Source organism: Oncorhynchus mykiss, chromosome 21, assembly GCF_057628025.1.
Source record: "Oncorhynchus mykiss isolate SJ-2025 chromosome 21, ASM5762802v1, whole genome shotgun sequence".
Classification (NCBI taxonomy): Eukaryota; Metazoa; Chordata; class Actinopteri; order Salmoniformes; family Salmonidae; genus Oncorhynchus; species Oncorhynchus mykiss.
Window position 1 is genome coordinate 10,708,703 of NC_143042.1, and position 6,000 is coordinate 10,714,702.

A 6,000-nucleotide genomic window follows, 5' to 3' on the forward strand; every position below is an offset into this window, starting at 1 on the left:
TTATCAGAATGTACAGCAGACACAAACAAAGATACAGAAGAGGTACATACACATTTGTGTTAGATGCCAATTGTTCATATCCTCTATTCATGTAGATATTGTACATTTTGAAATTAGGTTGTGAAATACTGAATGTGTTATCAGGAAGAAAACAAGCCACAGCTCAGTGGTAAAACAAAGTCAAATACCTGTATGTCTAGATTCAAATCTGTCTAGAGTTTTTAATGTACATGTACAGGTGTGACAAGTATAGGCTCTGAGCTCCAAAATGCAGGACTAGTGAAATAAAATAATGAAAATGGTAATTAAAACAATAGAAATAGCACTATATACCGTTGAAGTCGGAAGTTTACATAACCTTATGTTGGAGTCATTAAAACTAGTTTTTCAACCACTGCGCAAATTTCTTGTTAACAAACTATAGTTTTGGTAAGTCGGTTCGGACATCTACTTTGTGCATGACACAAGTCATTTTTCCAACAATTGTTTACAGACAGATTATTTCACTTATAATTCACTGTATCACAATTCCAGTGGGTCAGAAGTTTACATACACTAAGTTGATTGTGCCTTTAAACCACTTGGAAAATTCCAGAAAATTATGTCTTGGCTTTAGAAGCTTCTGAAAGGCTAATTAATATAATTTGAGTCAATTGGAGGTGTACCTGTGGATGTATTTCAAGGCCTACCTTCAAACTCGGTGCCTCTTTGCTAGACATCATGGGAAAATCAAAATAAATCAGCCAAGACCTCAGAAAAAATTGTAGACCTCCACAAGTCTGGTTCATCCTTGGGAGCAATTTCCAAATGCCTGAAGGTACCCCGTTCATCTGTACAAACAATAGTACGCAAGTATAAACACCATGGGACCACGCAGCCGTCATACCGCTCAGGAAGGAGATGCGTTCTGTCTCCTAGAGATTAACGTACTTTTGTGGAAGAAGTACAAATCAATACCAGAACAACAGCAAAGGACCTTGTGACGATGTTGGAGTAAACAGATACACAGTATATCCACAGTATAATTTCTCCTATATCGACATAACCTGAAAGGCCGCTCAGCAAGGAAGAAGCAACTGCTCCAAAACCGCCATAAAAAAGCCAGACTACGGTTTGCAACTGCACATGGGGACAAAGATCATACTTTTTGGAGAAATGTCCTCTGGTCTGATGAAACAAAAATAGAACTGTTTGGCCATAATGACCATCGTTATGTTTGGAGGAAAAAGGGGGAGGCTTGCAAGCCGAAGAATACCATCCCAACCATGAAGCACGGGGGTGGCAGCATCATGTTGTGGGGGTGCTTTGCTGCAGGAGGGACTGGTGCACTTCACAAAATAGATGGCATCATGAGAATGGAAAATTATGTGGATATATTGAAGCAACATCGCAAGACATCAGTCAGGAAGTTAAAGCTTGGTTGCAAATAGATCTTCCAAATGGACAATGACCCCAAGCATACTTCCAAAGTTGTGGCAAAATGGCTTAAGGACAACAAAGTCAAGGTATTGGAGTGGCCATCACAAAGCCCTGGCCTCAATCCCATAGAAAATTTGTTGGCAGAACTGAAAAAGCATGTCTGAGCAAGGAGGCCTACACACCTGACTCAGTTACACCAGCTCTGTCAGGAGGAATGGGCCAAAATTCACCCAACGTATTGTGGGAAGCTTGTGGAAGTCTACCCAAAATGTTTGACCCAAGTTAAACAATTTAATGGCAATGCTACCAAATACTAATTAAGTGTATGTAAACCTCTGACCTACTGGGAATGTGATGAAAGAAATAAAAGCTGAATTAAATCATTCTCTCTACTATTATTGTCACGCCCTGACCGTAGAGATCCTTTTATTCTCTATGTTTGTTTGGTCAGGGTGTGACTCGGGTGGGAAACTCTATGTTCTTTGTTTCTTTGTTTTGGCCGGGTATGGTTCTCAATCAGGGACAGCTGTCTATCATTGTCTCTGATTGGGAATCATACTTAGGCAGCCTTTTTTCCTGTTGTATTTGTGGGTAGTTGTCTTTGTTAGTGGCCTGTATAGCCCTAGTAAGCTTCACATTCGTTTTTGTTTTGTTGGCAACATTTATGATGAAGAAAAATGTACGCTCACAACGCTACACCTTGGTCCGGTCATTTCCACGACGACGGCGATCGTGACAATTATTCTGATATTTCACATTCTTAAAATAAATTGGGGATCCTAACTGACCTAAGACAGGGAATTTTTACTAGGATTAAATGTCAGGAATTGTGAAAAACTGAGTTTAAATGTATTTGGCCGAGGTGTATGTAAACTTCCGACTTCAACTGTACATCATAACAACTGTGGCAGTGATGAGTTACCTTTCCTGTTACATTCAAATAGAATTGATTACTTTATTTCATCTAGACTTACTGATTGCATGGGTTGGGCATTTAGGGTCAAAGTGTTGTGACATCAATTGGAATATGATATTACTCAGTAGGTGAGCTTTGTGAATGATTAGATAATAGCTATATGACTACTTGAATATGTTGTATATCAGTGCTTGAGGAACACCCAAACCCAGTCCACAAGTGTCAGAGGACAGAGATTAGGTTGCTAATATGGGTGACATCGCCCAACAATGTCAACAGAGGAGGAATAATCTGCTTTAAAAGTGGAGAGAAATTAGTATGACTCTTAGCTAATTGCTATAAACACACAACCAATGCTAGGATATGTTGGGAGCAAGACAGATTTACAAACTAAGGTGAATTCCTGTTTTCCGACTGCCCATTTTAACACGGTTAGTGCTATCCGGTATCCTTGGGAAGTCCCCATCCTAAACCATAATCCCTAACCTTAATCATAACCCTTGCCGAACCCTAATCCTAACCTTTACCCTTACCTTAACCATTTGAAATATCAATTTCAATAGGGTAGGGATGTCCCAAGGATTCCAGATAGCAAGGACCCCTTTTACACTTCCAAATACAGAACTGAGTCCGCATCTCATTTCCCAGCAGGCTGATGTTGATTTATGAATGGGGCATTAAATAAGTAGCAAGGTACTCTGAACACTAGAGGGAGGGCTACAATTAATGTAATGGAGCCTCTTATATTGTCATCTCTTCATCTTGCGTGTTCTGTGGCTGGCCCGGCAGGCAGGCCTGCAGACAGTCCCCTTGAGAGCATTCCGTTCCGAGGTCAAATTGAGTCACAATGGTGGAAAATATTACTCTTAGATGGATGATGCTGTCCTTCAGGTGTATCATCTGTTCACTCAGGCTTTTAGCCACAGTGTACTGCTCTCTAATATAAACTGCTCAAGATTCCACTGTCCATCTAAACCCCCTCTGCAGTTACATTTGATGTGTCATTCTGCTTAGTGTTATTCATGGTCAAATTTGTCATAGATTGAAACTAATTTCTGTTTAGTTCAATTTTTTTAAAGGTTAAAGCCATTGTGTCAGCACGGGGAGAGAAGTGCTGCCACTGACCAGATCTTGGCTTCCACTACAGAGGCTCATGAGACAGGGTACATTCAAAACAAAATAGCTTTATTGCCTACGAAGTTTACAACCTAAAGAATCAATAATGAATAAAACGTAAATGTTCAGCAACAAAAACGTGCAAACAGAGCTACGTGCTCTCAGTCCTCTCCTGTAAATCAGTTTTTCTCGACTTGTCCTCTAGTACCCTCAACAGCTCACATTTTCTGTGAGCACACAGAAATCTGATCAACTTGTCAACTAATCATCAAGCCCTCAATGAGTTGAAAGGTGAGTTTGTCTGTGGCTACAACAGAAATCTGTGCTGTTGGTGGTACTGGAGGACTGGAGTTGGTATACACTGCTCAAAATGAAGGAGGCAGCCACTGATATTGGGTTGTGTCCCAATAACATCTCCTTTCTCCCAAAGTGTGGACTTATTCACTTCCTTTCATGGATTTCAAAGGAAATTACTGTTGAATGTAAACTCCTCTAGCCCATGCCTACACCAATCCAATGCTTTTAAACTTGTGGAGAACAGTGAATGAGTGAACACTTGAGGAGGAAGGAGAGATTATGGGGACGCAACCCATGGTGTGGTGGCTGATTGAGCTGTGAGCCACACCCTTAAAACACCCTAGAGTCGATGTCCGAGCCCCCGCAGAAATATAATTAACATAATAAAAAATTCCCATAAATCTGTTAGTTTAAGAGAGATCTGTTTTTTTTGCATTGGATGCGTCTCTATCTGCCAATTTCGCACTTCTGCATCTGTGGTGAAAGGTGACAGAGCTAGAGTGGTGTTTGTCAAACCATGAGACATCCCGAAAATTGGTCTTCTCACAAAATCTTCTGAAGAGTCCAAACGATTTGACGTACAAACTATTATGATCTCACGAACACGTGCTGTACATGTCTGTTGTTTTGCTGTAGGACACCCACATGCCTCACATGACTCGTCTGAGGGACCCCAGTACCAGTTGAAAATATTGAAGTATATATGGAGAATGTTTCGTGCCAAAAATAAGGGGTATCTTTCAGATATAGGACAGACACTTCAGAACAAACTTCCTTTGATTTTTTTTTTTGGGGGGGGGGCGGACTATCTGTTGTTCCATGTAGTGAATCTGTTATTCAATGCGTTTGTATGGGCTAATAGCTGTAAGGCCTAAACATTTTTTTCATCAAATATTGTTTTATACTTCAAGGAGCCATAAAGGAGCCTTCTTTAAAAAAATCCATATAGCTTAGTAGACTCCCCCAGCATGAGCGTTCCAGGCTGACTACATGTCTAAAGTTACCTGTTAAGTTTCTACTCCTCAAGGCACCACACCATGAAGGTTGCTTTTTCAGTTCATTCTACTTCAGAAGCCCTAAGTATAATAAAACACATATTAACCCAATGCCCATTCAAAGAAGGAAGTGAACTGCCTTTGTCTTCCTTGCAAAATACCTGGAGGAGGTCAGACTGTTCTCCACAATATCCCCTGTCCATGCTGTGTATTTTGATTCAGAGAACTTTCCCACAATCTAGCAATTACACTGTCGCTCCCTGGCCTTGTTTATGTCTCAGCACACTGTTCTGCCTATGATTACAGCATGTCCATGTTTGTTCCAGCTCAAGGAGACAGTGCTATCACTGTAAGTGCAACACAACGGAGGACTAGGTTGTTTTCCTCAGGGGGAGGTGAAACAGGTCTATAGGTAACTGTAGTTGGTAATATAATACCATTACACACACACACACACACACACACACACACACACACACACACACACACACACACACACACACACACACACACACAGAGAGGCAGTGAGGCACACAAACACACACATATGCACACACATACCCACACAGAGAGACACACACACAACCCTATAATAGCGTAGCTTATAATGTCAGGTGGTCTGTGTCTAAGTGATGTTTTCCCTATCCTAATGAAAGGCCATGAGAGAGACCTGGCTGTGATAAACACCCATTGTTCGTATTATGTCTTTAAGAGCAGGTTATTGTGATGATATAATAATTGTGAAAGCTGTGTTTACTTATGGCCTCATTCCCTGTCACAATAGTTGCTCTGTTTCCTTTACCTTGTGACATTCCCTAATGCTATCATTTTGTTTGCTTGTTTGACCCTTCAATTTATAGGGTTAGGGTCAGAGGGCAATGTTTCTTCCGTGACCTTAGGGTCACGGAAGAAATAAAATAGATATCAAATTAAGCCAACAGCCATTTGTTTGGTTGGGTATAGAACATCTACCAGGTTTCCTGATGATCAGTTATGACAATTACTGTGAGTACATGTGTACAAATGTTTCATGTAATGCTTATAAAGGCTTTATAAAAGCCTTATAACGTAACCTAGAATGACGCTGCATGATTTTGCTCTTTGTGGTTCTATTTTTGGGTCACTGATCATTCATTGGTAAATACTGATATGGAGGCAGAGGATTCTGTTTCACACAGATAGAGGGGAGTTCTATATTCAATAGTGACAGCAGCAACATTAGAGCCATCATGGCCGTCGAAGCAGACGGTCAGAGTT